Source organism: Gigantopelta aegis, unplaced genomic scaffold (assembly GCF_016097555.1).
Source record: "Gigantopelta aegis isolate Gae_Host unplaced genomic scaffold, Gae_host_genome ctg3881_pilon_pilon, whole genome shotgun sequence".
NCBI classification, from domain to species: Eukaryota; Metazoa; Mollusca; class Gastropoda; order Neomphalida; family Peltospiridae; genus Gigantopelta; species Gigantopelta aegis.
This window is the reverse complement of record NW_024533563.1, coordinates 16,489-36,837: the sequence shown is the minus strand read 5'-3', so window position 1 is coordinate 36,837 and position 20,349 is coordinate 16,489. Positions and strand designations below refer to the sequence as shown.

General features: G+C 34.4%; 1 pseudogene; it reads right to left on the bottom strand.

Annotated features, from left to right (window-relative positions):
* Positions 1–6,239: 6,239 nt before the first annotated feature.
* LOC121392476 lies at positions 6,240–18,783 on the bottom strand (annotated as a pseudogene).
* Between the last annotated feature and the right edge of the window lie 1,566 nt (positions 18,784–20,349).

Genomic DNA, 20,349 nt, shown 5'->3' with positions numbered 1-20,349 from the left:
GCAGACAGACAGAGACAGACAGAGGCAGACAGACAGAGACAGACAGAGGCAGACAGACAGAGACAGACAGACAGACAGACAGATGGCAGACAGACAGACAGAGACAGAGACAGAGGCAGACAGAAGAGACAGCAGACAGACAGACAGAGACAGAGTAATGAGTATACAATTGATATCTAAATCTTACTTCCATTGATTTGGGAAGAAAGCATGTTGTTCTTATTACGATCCACTTGGTTTCTTCCTACATCAAACCAATCCATTTTATCCATTATTGCATCCATCTATCACCATCCATTCATCCATCCATCCATCCACATACTTACAATGATTTAGTCCAAGAGACACTGTAAGTAAATGTTACTTATAACAGGAGGATCAGCATCATCAAGACTAAATGCGTTTGCTCCAACGTACGACATACCCTCTACAACTTCATGACCATTATAACCAAATGAGAAATGTAGGTGGGTCCAAAGATATTGTTCTGTGATTATGTGGTATGAATGAACCCTCTTCTAAATGACCAATAAATCCTCGCATTAATAGATCGTCTAGAGAGAGACCAGGGGAAAAAAGGAGAGAGTAGAATATATTAAACCCTTAATAATCTTACAAATACAAATTCAAAATAATATAGATCTTCAACGGCCTCCTTCAAAACGTTGTATCTGATCATTATCAAGGATAAATAGTACACAACTCTTGATGACCCAATGTCTTATTAAAATGTATGATCGTACAAAGAGACTGCCATGCGATCACCATCTAGTACCTCTCCTAATGTCAGACTACGATGTTCTATCTATGCTGGTTGAGTTTAAATGATACATAATTAGATTTAATGGACATATGGTTGAGTTTTAATGGATACATAATTAGATTTAATGGATATACAGTATGACTGAGAAATACAGATACTGATTTACAAGGTTATATGAGGTGTGGAGTTGTCATGGTAACTACCTCACCTTTGCCGGCACACAGACTGGTAAAGGAATAGTAATGATTATGTTTTTTGTGGATTATAAATAGGGACCAACTTTATTGACGATATAAATCGTAATCTATAAAGATTATATAAACATAGTAACACACTTCTTAGTAGGTATCTTCTTTACCTTTTCATCTTTCTTATATTTTGGCTGGATACAGTAACCAAGATAAAATATGCTACTAAACAAAAGTCGTACAGCTCTTAGAGAGTCAGACATTGCCCCTTTAGACTACAGCCTCCCCTCCTAACAATTTGGGCATTAATTGGGACAACACACATGTTATTAAATGCTATTAGAGGTAATACATTTAACAATACTTAATATGTGATTATGTACATTTGTAGTTACATTACATTCCATATAATATAAAGGCTCATGCTACACGAAAAGAGGTCGTACTCCTGAAAATCTTACTTTTTCCACAAGTGATAACTGCCCGGCAGCAGGAGCCACCAGCTCAAGCAGGTAAAAAATGGAGAAAGAAGAGAAGATGGTGGCAGTGTGGACCAGTGAAATGTTTATCTCTTTGGCAATCGCTGCAATATTTGTATTAAATTTTGCAAATCTTTAAAACGAGAAGAGAGGTTCTTATGCCAAAAGGTAGCTTGAGCACACGACTAAATTGCTTATTCTACTCCTTTCTATCTCAGGTGATAGATATGATATAGGTTGGGGTCAATATTTATTTCATGAGATGTACAGGTTCTGGTACTCCTGTTTATATTAGGATGCTCCTATTGGAGAGGAAACATCCGATATCTGGATCAATATTGAACCATTACTCAGCAAACACACTAAGGTCTTTATCCCTGGCAAATTACCTGTTAATTACAATCTAATAGGTTTGTGTGTCTATGACAGAGCAGGTTTAGGTTTTAGTGACAGAGATACAAGGTATCGGAGGTCTCTCCTTTATTATAAAATACTAATAAAATTTTAGAACATAGTTCATATGCTCAAGACTTCAGCAGGAAGCAAAAAGAAGAGATCTTTTAATGCCTGGTACAATTGGAGGTAAGGTGTTATAGTATGGGAGTATTACTAACAATGCAGCTTACCATAGTTGTTAATATATATTGAAATCATTGTTACATATATGGCTTTTGATTCTAGAATGGTTGACGATCTACATCGATTATAGATAAAACAATAGGTTACATCGCCTCTAATATTAGTGGGTGTGGACTATAGCACTCTCATGCTCGGTTTTATGCTCAGTTTTATGAGAGTTTTGTTTATTAAGCTGAAGGGGATGTTCCTTTAATTTTTTACAGTGATGTAGTTGGGTTAATCTTATTGATCCACTTGTTGAGACATTATTTGATAATAATTCCACTTGGAATCATCATTGGTTAGTGTTACCATAGCAACATGATGTCATAAACATGTCATGTGACTATTTTGCAGGTATAAAGAAGTTTTCCTTCATGTAATGTTCTATATCTGTCGGCATCCCTGGGACTTAATCGCATTGCATTATTAAACTGGTCTTATGAAACCAGTCAGTGATAACATGATAATTAAAGTTGTATCAGAGACTTTATACAAAGAAAGGCAAATAATAGTTATGATAAGATGATAGTTTTTGATATCATCTCACTGTAGAATATCTAATGTGTCATTTCTGGTCCTATCTCATCAGTTATGGACGAATATATCTTACAAATATGAGTTTATCACACAAGTAAAGTATGTATTAATTTATTAATAATTAAAGGATTTACCCTCATATCTAAACTAATCATTTTATGTAGGACAATATTTAAGTGAAACCATTCCCCGCAAACTTTACCCATTACCATGGCAACCTATCAAGATACTTCAAAAGAATTAAATGGAGAATTAATTGCCGTAAGTACAATAGATTAATACATAATAATAATAATAATAATAATATTGTCTTATTAATTCTTATCTTATTATTCTTTTTGTTATGGAAGAGGCTCAAGATGTGATGATACAAACTGTTCATCCTCAAGTCAAACGCAGTGTTATACCAGGAGATGACACTGATACACTTTATCTCCACCCACAGGCACTAATTAGTTTAATAATAACCAAATATTAATCAAAATGGAGAAAAAAGTAGTTTATGAAATATTAAAATAAAAATGATTTGAAAATGTTATAACAATTTTTGTTCTACTGAAATTTGTCCTGGAATAAAATGTATCTGCTATTCTCTTTGTTCTGTCAAATATAATTTATCAAGCAATGTTTTATCCTAGGACAAGAAAATATCAAAAGTTCTACCTTACAAACAAAAAACTGTCTTAGGATGATGTAAAAACTTACTAACAATGTTTTTATCCTATGATGAAATTCTAAAGATAATTTTTATCCTAAGATATCACCACAAAATATTTCAAGTCACTTTCTATACTAAGACTATTGATCAAAGTAGATAGACAATTGTAAGTTATTAATGTTAGGTAAAAAAACACAGCAATTATTAGTATAATCATGTTTAATAATACAGACTTATTTTAATTTAAGACATTCTCAATACATTTTTGTACATGTCAATAAAATAAGTAACACACAATTTATAAAGAATTAACTAAAATATAAAGTCCACAATAACTTCCTCAATAACAACTAGGTTAGAACAAAAAAATTAAGGATGCAGAACTATTACAATACTAACATGTAGCTCTATTGTTACACACTATAATATGGAAACATTGACACATAAATCATATGATATCACTCTTTGTATACATCACATTTGATCATTTCTCCTTTTTTAGGTGTCCTGCATGAACAGTATATGTAATATTTAAATATATCAATTTATTTAAAGTAAGTTTATGGTTAGTTTATGAAGGTAACTATTAACTTGTCATTAAAAACCTTCTTTTTATAGATATTAATCAGTTTCTATCAAGGTTCATCATTTTTATGAAACCAGTAATTCAATTATTTGTGTAGATAGTATTGTTTGGATTTGATTATTTGAGTATCAATTAATTCATGTTGTAGCTATCATATATACTGCTCTAATATTGACTGAATTATTAATAGTTACATTAGCCTTTAGAACTTAGCATGGACTTATGATTATTGACTGAGCAATGCCATTTACATTTTATCACTTGTTTCTTCTTAAATATTATTATTCCTTTGACTTGTGAAGACAGCACTTTATTACTACATTAAACTGTGTCTCATTATTAATAGTAAATATGGATATGTAGATGTGATGCTGTCAATCATACTCCAGATTGCGATGTTGATCATTTGATAGTTGCCGTTAATGAGATTCATAAGCGTACACAGTGCTGCCCACAAGAGGCTGAAGACAAAATCTGACGTACATATAAAAGGAAACCAAGACAGTCATGAGTGCCAGTGTGTTGTGGGCCAGCGTTCTGCAATGCATCAGACCTCTGAGATGGTTACCAGCATACTCTACGGAGTATCCGAAAGGCCGACTAGGATAGGGCTGGTAGTTCTCCCTTTAAAACGAGATGAGGCTGGTGTATTTTGTGGTTCCGGTTCCTGAATGCGACATTCCCTAAGAGCTGGAATCCCGTACGGCTGGTTTTTAAGTTAGGGCGACGCTCCAGCCAGGATTACCTCGCGAAGACGAGGGTTACCAAGCCAGGTGGCGGTCCCAGCTAGCAATAGCAGGGAATCCTGGAGCCTAAGTGGAAGCCTAGTGGTGAGCGAGTAGGAATCGTTTGGGCAACACACAAGGGTTTTTTTTTTACTTTTATAAATCTTAATTCTTTTTATATAAGTGTTAAATAGATTTATTTTTTTATAAATCTAAAATCTATTTAAACTACTGGGAGAATTGTCAGTAGAACTGGAAAATGGATACATAAAAACAATGTCTCTTTATTTGAATGAATTATCAATAAGTATTTTATTAAAGTAAAAATATTTTATATAACATGTTAGAGGTATCATTTAGTAACAATGATGTGTGTCATAGAATAAATAATTGTCACTATTAAATAGTAGGTAGGTATGAATTATTAAAGTTATGTTAAATAGATTTTGAACTAACAATTGAATTTGTACACGTTATGTACTTGATAATTATCATTGTGTTATAAGATTTGTTTACATAATTTTGTGTTTATCCTACCTATTTTGATTTTGTTCATCATCTATCTATCTATCTATCTATCTTTCATTCCATCCACCTCAATTCATTCATATAAACTTCATCTAATAGATCAAGTTTATTTTCTCTTTGCCTCTATAATATCTTAGCTCTCCTTTCAATTGAAGGTCAACAACTTTCACTTTCCTGTATTTTTGAGCAAGTACAAGTATCGTTTGTCAGTTTTACTCATTCTTCAGGTTAGCACAATTGGAATTAGACAGTTTTGGCCTGTAGCAGTCAAAAATTTACAAAACAAGGGATAAAAATTTCATAAGAAAGGTTGAATTATTTTGACCAAGGAGAATTTTTTTTTGGGGGGGGGGGCACACTTTTTCATGACAGATTCAGACAGAAACAAACAAAATTATTGATTATATAACAGCTGCTACATAACACGTTATCTTGTCTTTCTTTTGGGTTCTTCCTTTTCCACCAGTCTTCTGTATTCCACTCCCTTTCTTCCCTCTTCCTCCTAAACTCCGCCGCCCACTACCACCACTCGTCCTTTTTGTCTTCTTTTTTTGAGTCTTCTTTCTTTCATAAATTGAACTTTCTCTCTTTTTTGCAATATCTCTTTGACGCTCTTTAATTCACCATCACCATGTTTACCACGTTGACCACCAAATGGGAGAAAGGAGAAGGTTGAGTATTAAAACGTCCTCTTTTTCTTCCCAAGCCTATGAGAACCTTAAGGAACAGAAAAGACAAACAAATGAATGAATGAATACATTAGCTGAATGAGCTGTGTTACTGTACTTGTGTGATAGTAAGTCCTGTTCTTCTCCAGTCAGTATTCCTTCTATTTTATTTTTAGATTTCCAATCTTTATATCTGTATCACATAACACACACTTAGATCTGCAGCTGTTAATCATTACTTACAATCCTGACTTGTATGTGGCTGGTATCCCATCCGTCCACCCCTCTCGCTTTTTTTATTTTCTTTGTATTTTCTCGACCTGTCTCATTACCAAACCTCTTTCTCTTCCTGTCCCTAAATTATTACACAATATTATTAAATAATCACGTACGTGGGAATTATTTCACACTTTCCTATCTTATCTCATGTGCTCATCTCCACACATTCCATCCAGAGCACAACAGATTTATAACACACACACTTACCATTTCTTTGATCCTTTTGATCGAATTATCTCAATACCTTCATCACCTGTAAGATCCATAGTTACATGAGAAGCTTGTCGCTCAAATGACCTGATGTATCAAGTGACAACCTTAATTAAAATAATAACAATAACCACACCCACATCACATGTATCTACCCTTTCTCAGTATGATGATCGCTGGGTGTATAATGAATATAAGGTTGATCCTTTTCTTTAGGCACTGTAGAGGAACATGATATATTTGTGGCAATGTATTGTGTCTAGTACTTACTTTGGTTTGATGTGTCAGTGTCTTAAAGTCCTTTCCACTCATCTGCTGTACTTAACTCTTGACTAACACCTCTTTCTTCTTGGTTTGTTTTCTCTGAAGTGACTAACTGTTGGTGTTGTTTCTCTCTGTTGCTGACACAATTTTATTGTATTTTTCCTACAAAATAATTGTACAAGACTAATACCAATAATTCCATACCTTTTCAGTTTCATTATTTCATTAGCCACGCCTTTAGCAGTTGGATTGACTTCAAAAATTGTCTAGAAAACCACCCCAAAATTAGAACATTATGAGTCTCAAAACTAAACCATACTACAGAGGAAGTACCTGCGATGGTTTGTAACATTTGAGTTCGTCTAACAATTACTTCTCTCTTGTTCTGTAGCAGCAGATACTCCATCTAAAGAATAGAGGACATATATATAATATAGTAGACCTCTCTCTCTTTCTCTGTACCAAATATAGGATGGGGAGTAACAACGTGGGAAGTTCCTTTGCTCTCTAACAGATTCTGGTGCTGGAGATTACGAGACTTTAAATATTGTTTCATTCCATTATCAGCTACTTGTTTAAGAGATCCCTAATAATAATAATAATAATAATAATAATAATAATACAATAATAGAGAGTGATTAGAGGATCACATACCAAATCATGATTAATTGAAAACAGTGTCTTAACAATTCATCTTCTCCATCAATAACAACCTGAGGTACTGATCCATACACACCTATAGAATATGTAGCAGCTGAAATAAATTAATAAATACTAGATTTGTTATTTAAAATGACATTAATCACACAGACTTGGATGTCAGGATGAATAGAAGATGGATGAAGATAGAAATAGATGTCAATGGATTACTGGTAATATTACCTATAAATTTGAACATACCTTCTTTACCAGATAAAGAAACACTTTTCCCAGGAACAAATGTAGATCTAACATGTATGGTACTTCGTCACTTGATACAAGAGAATAAGATGTACCACTACGACCAGCTCTGGCTACTCTACCTAATTACAAAATACTTAATACATTTTAATGAACAAATATTATATTAACATACCTACTCTGTGTACAAACAACTTTGGTTTGGAGGGAAAGTTATAATTGACAACATTATCTAACAATGGTATATCAATACCACGAGCCTATAAAGATAATGAATGATTATTATTATATTATTTTATATATTAATTTACAGCTATATCAGTGACCAGAAGTATGTTAGTTTTCTTGTGAACAAATTTACTGACATTTATCTTTCGAGCTAATAGAGAAATTAGTCAATTAATGATACTACATTGTACATGTAATATATGTACCTGTTGGGTCTAGAGAACTGTAAACATAAGAAGTTTTCTATACCAGCTGCTAACAGTAGTTCTCTAAGATATCCACATGATATTTTGTAGGTACAAATACAATAGTTTGTTCATTAGTAGATGATATGATAGAGTGTAAAGATAAATAAGAACAGCTGTAACAAGAGAGAATAAATAACATTTGAATAAGAGAGTTTATTACCTGGTTTGTCATCATCTCTACAGGATAGATATGATTGACTTAATTGTTCACTAAGTTTTGAGTCAACATCTAATCTGATAAGAACAGGATCAGATAGACCTTGAGAGAGAGAGAGAGAGAGAGAGAGAGAGATTAGATGACATTACTACAAAACAAACCTGCTTTAGCAAATTCCACCACAATTTTGGTAAAGTTGCAGAAAAAAGAAGAGTTTTGTCTAAATATAAACAAAATAATAACACATTATAATAATTATATTAATGATCTAACCTTTGTTCTGGTAGTCTCTTTATAATCTCATATAATTGTTCACTGAACCCCATCTCAAACAAACGATCAGCTTCATCAATACAATATATTCTATTGTTGTAAGTTTCATTTCCATTTCAACCAACAAATGTAGAAATCGTCCAGGAGTAGCTATAATACTATAACAATAGGTACACAGTCTGTTCATTATTATATCTTTCTATCTGTCTGTCTGTTCATTATTATATCTGTCTGTCTGTCTGTCTGTTCATCCATCTATCCATCTATCAATCCATCTCTTACATGTCTGGATTTTCATGTAGAGCTGAAAACTGGTCATCAATTCTGGAAACAAAACATTTTAAATAAAATACTTTTTATTATAACATCACCTATCTCCACCCAAGATCACAATAGCTCTTAAATCAGTGAAATGACCCAACTAATAGACAATATTAATAATAATAACTCCATAGTAATGAAGGACAACAAACCTCTCTAGTAAATTTCATAGTCTGCAAAGCAAGTTCTCTTGTAGGAGACAGGATCAAAGCTCGGGCACCAATCTTAAATGTGACACTAACATTATACCAAAAAGAGGACACTCTACCTTAGCTGAGTGAGTTTTCAATCTTTCAAAAAGAGGTACTAGAAAAGCAGCTGTTTTTTCCTGACCCAGTCCTTGCCATGGCAACTAGATCTTTACCATCCATAATCAGAGGGATAGTCTAATGATGTAATAAGGTGATAATTAATAGGGGTGGATCAAAGACACACCTTTCGTTGAATAGGAGTTGGCACTCTGTAACCTTTCTTCATGATACCTTGAAATACTGGCAAACTAAGTCCTACATGTAATATATATGTACAGATACAAGTACATGTTCATTTACTGACACCATTTCTAAAGCCAGTCTGTATGTTGTCTCTATATCTTACCCATGGATTGAAATCCACCACTTTTTCTTCTTTTTTCTGTTTTGTTGTAATATTAGTCGTCTTGTTTCTGTCTCTTGGTCACTATGACAATGATCATCATCATCATCAAACTCTCATTTTGATCTTCCTCATAAATCAATTGAGCTCTTTCCTCAGAGGTAAGAAAATCCATGTCTTCTATTACATCCTCATGATCGTCTTCTTGTTGTCGACTTTTGACTCTTACAATGTCCCTTTCTTTGATTTTCCTTTATTCATTATGTGACAGCTTTTACTACACGTGGTTTCGACATTAATGGAGGTGTGTTCACTCTACACGTGTTATTGATAGTTCTTTCTTTCTCTTATTTAGAGTCTATTTATACTCTTTCTGGTTCAAAAACCTACTCCAAATACAAAGACACACAAACCAGTAGAAATATTGACAATTTTTTATATTCTTCTTCACATGTGGTCTGGTTACATTGTTAGCTTTTTGTAAATATAATGTGGTAATGTGGTCTATATTGTTAGCTTTTGGTAATATAACGAGATTTATTAAATAATTAACAAAGTTAGCTTTGGTAATTAATGTGGTCTGTAAGTTAAAATGAACAATTAATTATTTAAAATGAAAATTATAAAACTTTAACTTTCTATCATTTCACTAGTAACAAAAATATTAGAGTCATTATTAATACACACACCAGCACTACATTGTAATTACCTACACTATGAATTAGTTTACCCTCAGGACTAAAGATCTTGAGTTGACCACCATGTATGTACTCACTCACTAAACTATATCCTTCCTCATCTACTGTTATACCCCATGGACTCTTTAACTGTCCTTTGCCATAATCTCTAAGATATTTACCAGTCTGTGAATAAACTGCAACATAACCTTTATCGCGACATGTAACATGAATATTACCACTGGGATCTAAAGCAAGACCTTTGATGACTGTCCCACACTTTATAGTTCTCAGGATGGTTTCATCAGAGTTAAAGATATGGATAACATTGTTATCAGTAACGTAAATCTTGTCCTCTTCATCCATTGTTATACCTTGAACACTTAGAAATTTCCAAATTGTCCTATTAACTCTCCAGTGGTAGTTAGTTTAATAATCTCATTTACACCACTGTTAACAACATATAAAACATCTCCTTTAACAGCTATACCCCAGTTAAACTGTTTAAATTTAACAGTACCTTCATCTATACCAATACGAGCTATTAGACTTCCATCTTTCTTATATTTGTATACTGCAGTATAACATGTGACATACATAGTTCCATCAGATGATGTACATATACAATGTGGTTTCTTTCTGTCTTATCACTCTAACAAATTGCTTCAGTTGACGATAGTCTCGATATGGTCTAGCATACAGTGTAAATGGACTATTCTTGATGTGTTCATTATCAATAGTTACATGAACCTCATATGTACCAGGAGAGGGTGGAGTGAAAGACAACTCATATTGACCAGTACCTTTGTCCAATACTGTTCCATTGATTGAGTGATCTCTTTTATCTTTGTCTATTAATGTCACCTTGACCTTTTCTCCTCCCTCACAACAACAACCACCTTCCCTGTCTTTAGTCTCTAGAATAATGGTATAGTTCTTACTAGCAATAGCTCGAGATATCTGTGGACTAATGATGACACTAGAAGATGGATCAACAGTAGATTCTACCTCTCCAAAACTGATCTACCTCAGTTAGAAGAACCTTTGGATCTACAGAGAACTTAATCTCACTGCTACTAACACTGGGAGACTGAGTAATATTGACATCATAGTGGTTGATCTTTTTATTGTGGAGGTAGGTTTTGAGTGTATCACAGACTGACACTAATTCTGATGATGTGTAAGTAGATACTGTTGACTCAATTACATTAACTGATGAACTCAACTTCTTTTCTGCTCTCTACTATCTCATCTCTCTTCATCTTTAGTCTAGTTTGTTTTAAAGAAGACACTTTGTGTAATTTTTGAAGAAGTTTCTCCTTACGTTTTCTAAGAGCAGTGTAGAGAGCTTCAAAAGCTGATTCAATAGCTGCTTTTACATGTTCTGTATTCTCTTTCAATTGAAGTTGAGCAGCAGTGTTCTTCTCCTGAGAGGACTGTAGCTCTGATATAGCAGTAGTTAGTGGTAGCAGACATTGTTGTAGTTCTTGTTTGTTTGTCAGCTACCTGATCAGGTCAGTACAAGTATGACCAACATGACCAGTAAGAACACATAATCTACAGGTAATAGTATGACACACTTGACAGTAAAGGTCTAGTGGTTCTTTAGGATGATGAGGACAGAGTGATGGTTTGGTTTTAGTTAGAAAGGAAGATAGTTAAGATTTTTGATATGGAGTAGTTCATGATGACATAATTTTCGTTTCCTTTTATGCATATCTTCACAATCATTACAAATAAATTCCTCACAGTCAACACAGTAGGCTACTGCTGGTGGTGGATCAGTGATACATCCTTCACAAGTAATAGGAGTAGAAGAATTAGCCTTAGCAATGATGTTAGCAGCCTCTATTTCATGGACCAATCTAAGATTACATGGCAAGTCATCAACTCCAGAGTATTATGAAGTAATGTTGGTTCATAACAGGTAGGACATATAATAGTAGTATTGGTTGAGTTAACAGATCTGTTAAAACATGTCTTACAGAAGGAATGAAGACAGGAGAGGAGACGAGGGTCATTATAGGGGTGTGGTTGTTTATGAGCACATAAGTAGGAGGTAGTACTACATGGAGGATCACAAGAGTCAGGTTCATAGTAGTAGTAGCCATTGTATTACTAGATACATGATATAATAGATAATGAAGAGGTTACTGAGTAAGTAGATATCATAAGTCAGATCATGTTGAGGTATATCACATGATATCAGCCACTCCTAACATATTACACATTATGTCAACTAATGAATTTTATTAATTTTTAGCTAAGAATATATTAATACTTTCTCTCTAGAGAAATAACATTATTACACATTAGATCTAGTCTTGCCATGTAGAGTCTAAGATTTTTAGCTAAGAAGAGAGAGCAGTCTCTTCAGATCTGAGAGAGATGAGAAAGAGAGAGAGAGAGAGAGAGAGAGAGAGGAGAAGAAGATGATGAATTACTTCTAAACATTATATAAAATACAAACCTGCTTTAGCCATGCCACCAAGTCAATAAAGTTGCAGAAAAGAAAAGCAAGTTCTCTTAAGTAAAGCAAGTTCTCTCATAGGAGATGGATCAAATGAAAGGGTACATCTTTGACCCAACCCCTATTAATTATCACATTATACCATAAGGCCATCTCTCATAATGGACCTTTCATTGACAGGAGTTGGTACTCGTAATCTTTCTTTCATAATACCTTTAAATACTGGCAAACTAAGTCCTACATGTAATATATATCATTACAGACACAATTTTACATGACACATTCACTGACACCATTCTAAAAGCCAGTTCCATATCACTCACGATTTTCATTTTGATCTTCCTCAAAAATCAGTTGAGTTATTTCCTCAGAGGTAAGAAAGTCAATATCTTCTAACTCATCTCCGTGATCATCTTGTTGTCCGTCTTTTGATTCTACAAATATCACTTTCTTTAATTTTCCTTCAGTGACACATTTAGTACACGTGGTTAGGTATTAATGGAGGTGTGTCCCCTCTCATACAGGAAGTTGCAGGGCTCCTACATAACTATGTCTTCATCAAGGAGACGTGGACCAGCAGAAGAGGTAGACAAAGAAAAAAGCAATGGAACAACAGAAGTGAGAAAAGGTTAGTCTACACTTAATATAAGTAAGTTGAAAATTTAATCATGTAATTATAATGTGTTATAACATTGTATTCTAATGATGTATGCTATTATGTGCATATATTCTAGTTCAATGAAATCATCAACAATGATCACAGAGAATTTGGAACAATGCATTCTCTTCTTTTTCAGAGCAAACACAACTTAAAAGAAAACAAAATGAAGTTGCTCTCAAACAGCAGAGATGGATTCTCATCTGGTTTTCTCCTCGTCTTAGCTGTTATATTATTAACATATTATTATTATATATTTATCAACCCTCTGCTCATAGAAATACTAAAGACTCACAAGAGATACTACAACTCCTAAAAAACCAACAGATAAAAGAGAACAGTCTACTAAAAAATCCAAATCAAAGAAACCAGTTAAACCAGTTAGTGGTGTTGATAAAGGGAAATAAACATTCTACTAAAACAAATAACAAAGCAAAAAGGCAGAAAGATAGTCCTTCAAAACAAACCAACGTCCATCACCTGCAAATCCCCTTCCACTGGGTCTGGAAAGAAATCAAGGGACCCAAACAAGCCCATAGAAATAAAGAAATCAGATATACCATATTGAGGCGTTCCTGTGCCCCCACTGATCCAGATCGACCCTTAATTATAGAAATATTATCAGCTGACAATGCTTTAGAGAAAGTAAATTCAGTGATGCTTTAGGTAAATTTTAATGAAATTTTAAAACAGTTTAAACAGAGTCCTCGTGGTCTTCTTGGAAAAGCTTTGGCACTTGATGGCTTATCTAAGCAAAAAAAATGATATGAAAATATTAGACATGCTATGACTTGTATTACAATGTAGCATTTGAATCATTTTTAGCATCTGATGATATAAAGGTGGCTGCTTTAGTCAACTAGCTGATTGTTCAGAGAGAAGACAGAAACCCAATATGCTGATAAAGGCTTTAAAGAAAGTGCTAGAAATAGATCCAAATCATGAGGTCTGTGGTATCAAACTAGGACTGGCATATATGAAAAATAATGAAATGGCAAAAGCCAAAGAAAGTTTTTCAAAATGTGATATCAAAATGGCCGAAGAATTCGTTGCTCAAGCAAATTTAGGATATATTTTGTTTGAGGAGAAAAATTACCGAGCAGCTCTTCCCCTACTATTAAATGGATTAATAGAAAATGAAGCAGTCAGAAAAAATGGACGGTTTTATCTCTATGCAGGAGAAGCAATGACAAACTAAACAGAACTAAAGAAGTAGACAAGTCCATTATCTGCTAACATAACAATGTCTGTTTCTCTTAGGCTATGGAAATTGTATGGTGAAGCTGTTGCTAGGGGTCTTTTTCCATCCATCAAACAGCGGTCTCTTTATAATGAGCCCAATCTCAGAGCAAAGCCATGGTGGGTTACCATGGACATTGGAGAACCTCATTTGCAAACACTGGAAGAACAATATGAAGTCATCAGAAGGTGAACTCCATCTAAATCACATGATAGTCACATGATTGGTTTCTTTATAGTGAAGTTCTTTCAATCATTGATGTAGAGACTGGAGTATTTAATATAGAGAAAAAAGACAAAAGAACATTAACACCTTTATTCAAATGGAAGAAAGTACAAAGAGAATTGCCAACTTGTACCAAAATCATGTGACTTGCTAGCAACAATACTTCTGTAACTAAGTGCAAAAGAGGAGAGGTAAGTGAATAGCATTTTAAGGTAGTAGTATATTGTTGTTTGGATTTAGACACGCTTTCTTTCTCTTACCTAATTCACTACACCTTTCATCTCATGTTGGACTCACTACAATAAATTAAGAGCTCTCCTTCCACTCAAATTATCTGGGACTTTAAAAATAAGAGTGATGAAGAATCACAGTAAGGGAAATGACCATTATGCATTGTATGTGAATAATTAAACACACATAATAACATGTAAGGACCACAAGACATCTTTGATATTGTTGTCCGTTCTTGTTATTGATTTGTGTTAATCACATGATGATCATGTGATGTTTTCTTTTTGTAGTGAACTCAATGAAGGTAACCTTGTGGTATTCGACGATTTCCTTTGAACAGGAACTGTGGTATGCAGGAAGTGGGAGTGGTCTCATTTTAGTGATAGAATTTTGGCATCCAGATTTATCAAAAATTAAACAAGCTCAATTATCATCATTATAATTAATTAATTAATTAATTAATAATTAATTAATAAAGAGAACTTAGTTATAGGGGCAATAATACATATACTAGATTGATTCATTCATTATTATCACAGACAGTAAGTTAAATATTTATTTTTTAATGTCAAACAATAGTTCCTTTTATTTTATTAGTCTGTTTATTTTATGATATTTATCATTATTATAAAATATTGTAACCTAATGGCATGTCCCCTGACCCTAAATCTTTTTGGGATTAGACGTATACAAAACTTAAATACTACATTTCAAATTGTTATATATATAAGACCTTTGGGTTGTGAAATTGAGTGTTAAGACCTTTGGGTTGAAACATCCTTACCTTGATATCAATGGTTGACAATGTTCTTAATGCTCAATTACATATAACAATTTTGAAATTTTTAAACATGGTAAAGAAACTATATGTTCTAATACTACATGCTTTTTTTGAACAAAAATTATAAGTAATGTTATTGTTCTAGTAAAAGTACTATTATTCCTTATTATCAAGAAAATGAAGTAGATTCCAAAGAAAACTATATTCCATAAATAATTATTAAAGTACGTATTATTCAGAAGGAAAATAATATCTCTCACACCGCTCTCTCTATTAACCCAACAGCCAGTGGATAGAAGAAAAAAGGGATTTTCCCTTGGACTATACCAAATCATTAATTACCAGTCAATTTAATAAACTAAATAATACAATATTTTTATTATTTATAAATTTAAATTCCAGTGACTTACAAACTAGTACTAGAACAGATTTTAGTTATAGAAAAAGTCCGGCATCCATTGTAAGTATAACAGAGATGTCTATAATACAGCAGAACCACACCCAGCTCTAAACTCAACCATATCTCCACTTCGTTTCCATTTCAGTTCCTCTTCATCAAATTTTTCTACACTTTTCAATCTCAATTGGCCATCGTAACCACCAGTGACATAAATTTGACCTTTAAATACAGTAGCAGAAGGCCAAGCCCTCGAATGAGTTAATCTATGAAATGTCTCCCCTGTTTGGTTGTCTATATTATAACGTTCAACAATATCATAGTATGCTTGTCTATGACGATCACGACCTCCTATAGCAATAGATAGCGTCCATGTACAGCGGTAGCTACCCCCTGATCTCGGATGTTTCATACTAGGACACATGTACCATCTCCTATCATTGGGATCATAACATTCCATAGATGAGTAGTGTACAGCACGATCTTGACCACCTACTACATATACAACGACCACCAATGATGCTGCTCCAGCTCCTGATCGAGCCGCATGCATTTCAGGTACAGCTGACCAGTGTCAGTCTTTGGGTCATATGATTCTACTGACTTGTAACAATATTGTGTTGTTTCACACACCCAATAACATATAGTTTGCCTATCAATAGGGAAATAATAGGTTAAGACCTACTTTGTAATTACAAAAAGTATAGGTTTGAGTCTAAAAGTACAGGTTTGAGTCTGTAACAATGAAAGTATATGTTTGACTGTCTAGTGAAAAAAGTATGGGTTTTTAAGTAAGTATAGGTTTTGAGTCTAAGAGACTAAGAGTACAGGTTTGAGCCTGTATTGTTATAAAAGTCAAACATACCATTCAAAACAGCTACAGCTGCAAAAGACCGTGCAACATCTCATTTCAGCTACGTGAGTCCAGTTATTTGTGTATTGGATCATAATATTCCACAGAATTAAGGTAAAGTGTTCCCTCGTGTGAGAACTTGGTCTCACATTCTCCACCACTGCATATAGACGTCCATCAATAGCACAACTGAAACAGCTGTCTCACACCTTAATTAAGAAGAAAAAATAAAGACAATATCCCAGCAATGTTTAATTAAAAGGATCAAATTAAAGGGTCATCCCCCATAATTGAGAATTTACTTGATAGGTACACGCCCACTCACTTGTTTCATTGGTGGTAACTCCTCCCATCTATCTTCTTCAGGAACAAACCTTTCAGCAGTACACAGACATCTCTGACTGTTACGTCCTCCAACAGTATAAATGGTCTCTATAGGCGAACGTGGCTTGATTGCTAACCTGTTAAAATCAAGTCCCATCAAATACCCACGTAGGTAAGCTTGACATTCTCTACTGATCTAAATAAAGAGGAAGGTATTTTTAACCCTTTAAATAACTATTTACAGACAGACACAAAAAGCAGCTGTCCAACTATACATTAGAGTGAGCTACCCTGAAATAAGCGATGTGAATTGAAGACATGTTCCCAATGCTCTTTGGGAAGAAGTGGTATATGCGAATACAATCCAAGAGTCATAAGCAAATGGTGCTCGTCTATCAAGGTCATGATCAGCCATCTTAGGAAAGCATCGAAGACTGGCATTTCATTTTCAACATGTAAATGATCATTTTGTAATAGTTCACAAAGAACGTGATGATGGTACTTCCAAGAACTCATCTGTTTTAACAACACTCGGCAAATTTACGTATTATAAACCGATTAGCTTTCTTCACCAAATCCGGGCAAGAATGCATATCAGCAAATTGCTTAATACCAATACAATTTGTAACATCCATATGATCACTGAGAAACTCACAACAGGCAATTTTCAAATCCCTTAACTGTAAAATACCAGCTGCAGGTAAAAGATCTTGAACATGTCCTTTGTCACTTCTATTTCTCCTGTATATGCAAACTCGATTAACAGTTCCATAGCAAGAGCTCTATATCTCGTAGTTCTATCTCTTTCTTGAGTACTTTCTTTTTCATACCACATGTGAACATAGCACGTAGGTAAGGACTACAGCTAGCTAATACTACACGATGAGCTGTAAAGCAATGTTCATTGATACGAAATCTTACATCTAAGAGTTGGTTCTCCCTTCGTAATTGATTCATTACCGTGAATGAGTTACTACAATGTTCCTTCATTTGAAAGAGTCGAGATGTGGTCACATGATCTAGTGGTGTTCGTTGTGTAATGTCTTGTTGATTACTTGCCATCTTTTGGGAGTAAGTGGTTTGTTTGTTTCTAACTAATGAAGATTATATAACCGGAAGTTACCTACTAGAGTAAAAGGTAGAAGATATATATATATATAGCAATATTTAGATTCGATACTAAGGAGATTTTTATACGGAGTTATCCTGTGTCGTCCAGAGAGACTGTTTATAGAGAGCAAATGTTGATAGCACTGAGCTAGAGAATTAAGTAGACCACACACACACAACTGTGTTTACGACATCACGTGAGAGGAAACTTTTGACCACACCCACTTATTATGACTGAAGACGTTTATTGCATGATTAATAGCAAATAATACATTGTTAAGATTAAAATCTCCCAATCTGTCCAGCTGTACTCAATCTTGCGACCATCTAATTCTGAATTATGAAACATTGCTATAAACAATAATAACCAAAGTCAAAAGACCGCAATCATTAATAAGTTAGACTTACAGACAGCATTACTGGCAGACTCTGGTCTGTCAAACAAAATATAAGCACTGCCATTAGGGCGTCCATCAGATCCCTGCATTATGTCTACAAACTGGACATTACCTGCATGTGATAGTCAACATGATCATCACATGACTGTCATTGTACCTGCTCCTCTGAATAAATCTTTTAGCTTCTGCCATGCTGTCTAAGTTAAGCTATATAAAGAGGAAACAGTTCTGACTAACCCTTTTTTTCTCAACCCATCTATTCTTTTCACTCACATTTCTTACGACAACTCTCCTTCCAATGAAGATGGCGCTGAGCTATAAAGAAAATTTTGTTGTTGCCATATCTCTTGTTGTTGCTGTTCCAGCTGATGTTGGTGTGTTGATGTAGTTGGTGTGCTGGTCATAAGTTTGTGGCTGAGTAGAATAGTGAGGAGCATTGCCACTAGCAACAGCAGTAGTAGCAGCTGTAGTGGCAGTAGTTACAGCAGGAGTAGTAGTAGTACTGGTACTACTAGAATAATAAAGATCACATGACTGTCATATGATAACTAACATATAGAATGTATTGTGATTTACTATATTTGTCCTGTATGATAGCTATTGTACATGTCACGTGACATTCACATGACAGTTGTCTTACTGTTCTTGAGATGCTTGTTGACAAGAGACAGCATAACTATTATCTGTAGTAGATGAGTCTGACAAGGGTGGATTAGCAGTTGGCTGTGCAGCAGTTGAAGATAAGGCTGATTGGTAGTTGAAGAATATTGGGAGGAGTTGTAAGGAGGAGGTGTATTGAGAAATGGTATTGGATGATGGATATTGGTACGATGACGACGGGTTGCTATAGCCGTAACCATAGTTACTATGAACTGCTGTTGAATAATATTTGTTGCCATCTAGTGAGAGGTGAGATAGAGGATAGGGACTAATAACAATAATAGATCTGTCCTCACAATCTATTCCTTGATCTGTCCTCACTCCTAAACTCTGGAGCAGTTCAGGACTGAGTCCAAGGGTTGCTGATAAACCCATTAAACTCCCACCACTGTTATAAGCTAAGCGATAACAATAAATGATGTTTTCAGTATATTCCCAGTATATTCTAGTATACCTGGTAATCCCATCATTCCAGAATAAACTTGAGCTGCAGCAGCTGCTCCTACAGACATACCTCCACCCATACTTGTTTGACAGTCATGGGATCTGGTTTTAATGGGAGAACGATTATCCTAAGAAAGTAAAAGAATAGGATAAGAAATTTATAAAGAGAAGCTATCTTACCATCCTGACCATAAGAGCACGATTAAACATCATCTGTCCATGAAAAGAGTGCTAAGATCATTAAAATATTAAATTTATAGTTTATATATTAAGTGTATATTACCAATAGCATTAAGAGCTTCATAGGTCGCTCATATTGAACAGAACCCATACCTTTAGAACGACCAGCTTTATCAATTTGTATCTCACAGTAAACTATCTTGCCTGGAGAGAGAGAGAGAAATCAACACACTACACAGAGAAATTCCCAACCTACCAGCTGCCTTAAACACATCCTTCAATTGTTGCCAAGTACATGCATAATCTAACTACAGTGAAAAAAGTAATGATGATTGAGTTGCCAAAACTACATTGTTAACATAGACTGTAGCAGCTGCATTAGCTGGTGGGCGGGGGTCGATCATTAGGCCTATTTAGCGGCATGATACCAGCCTTAGTGCGGTGCTCTTCATCCATGCTCTGTTGAACATACTA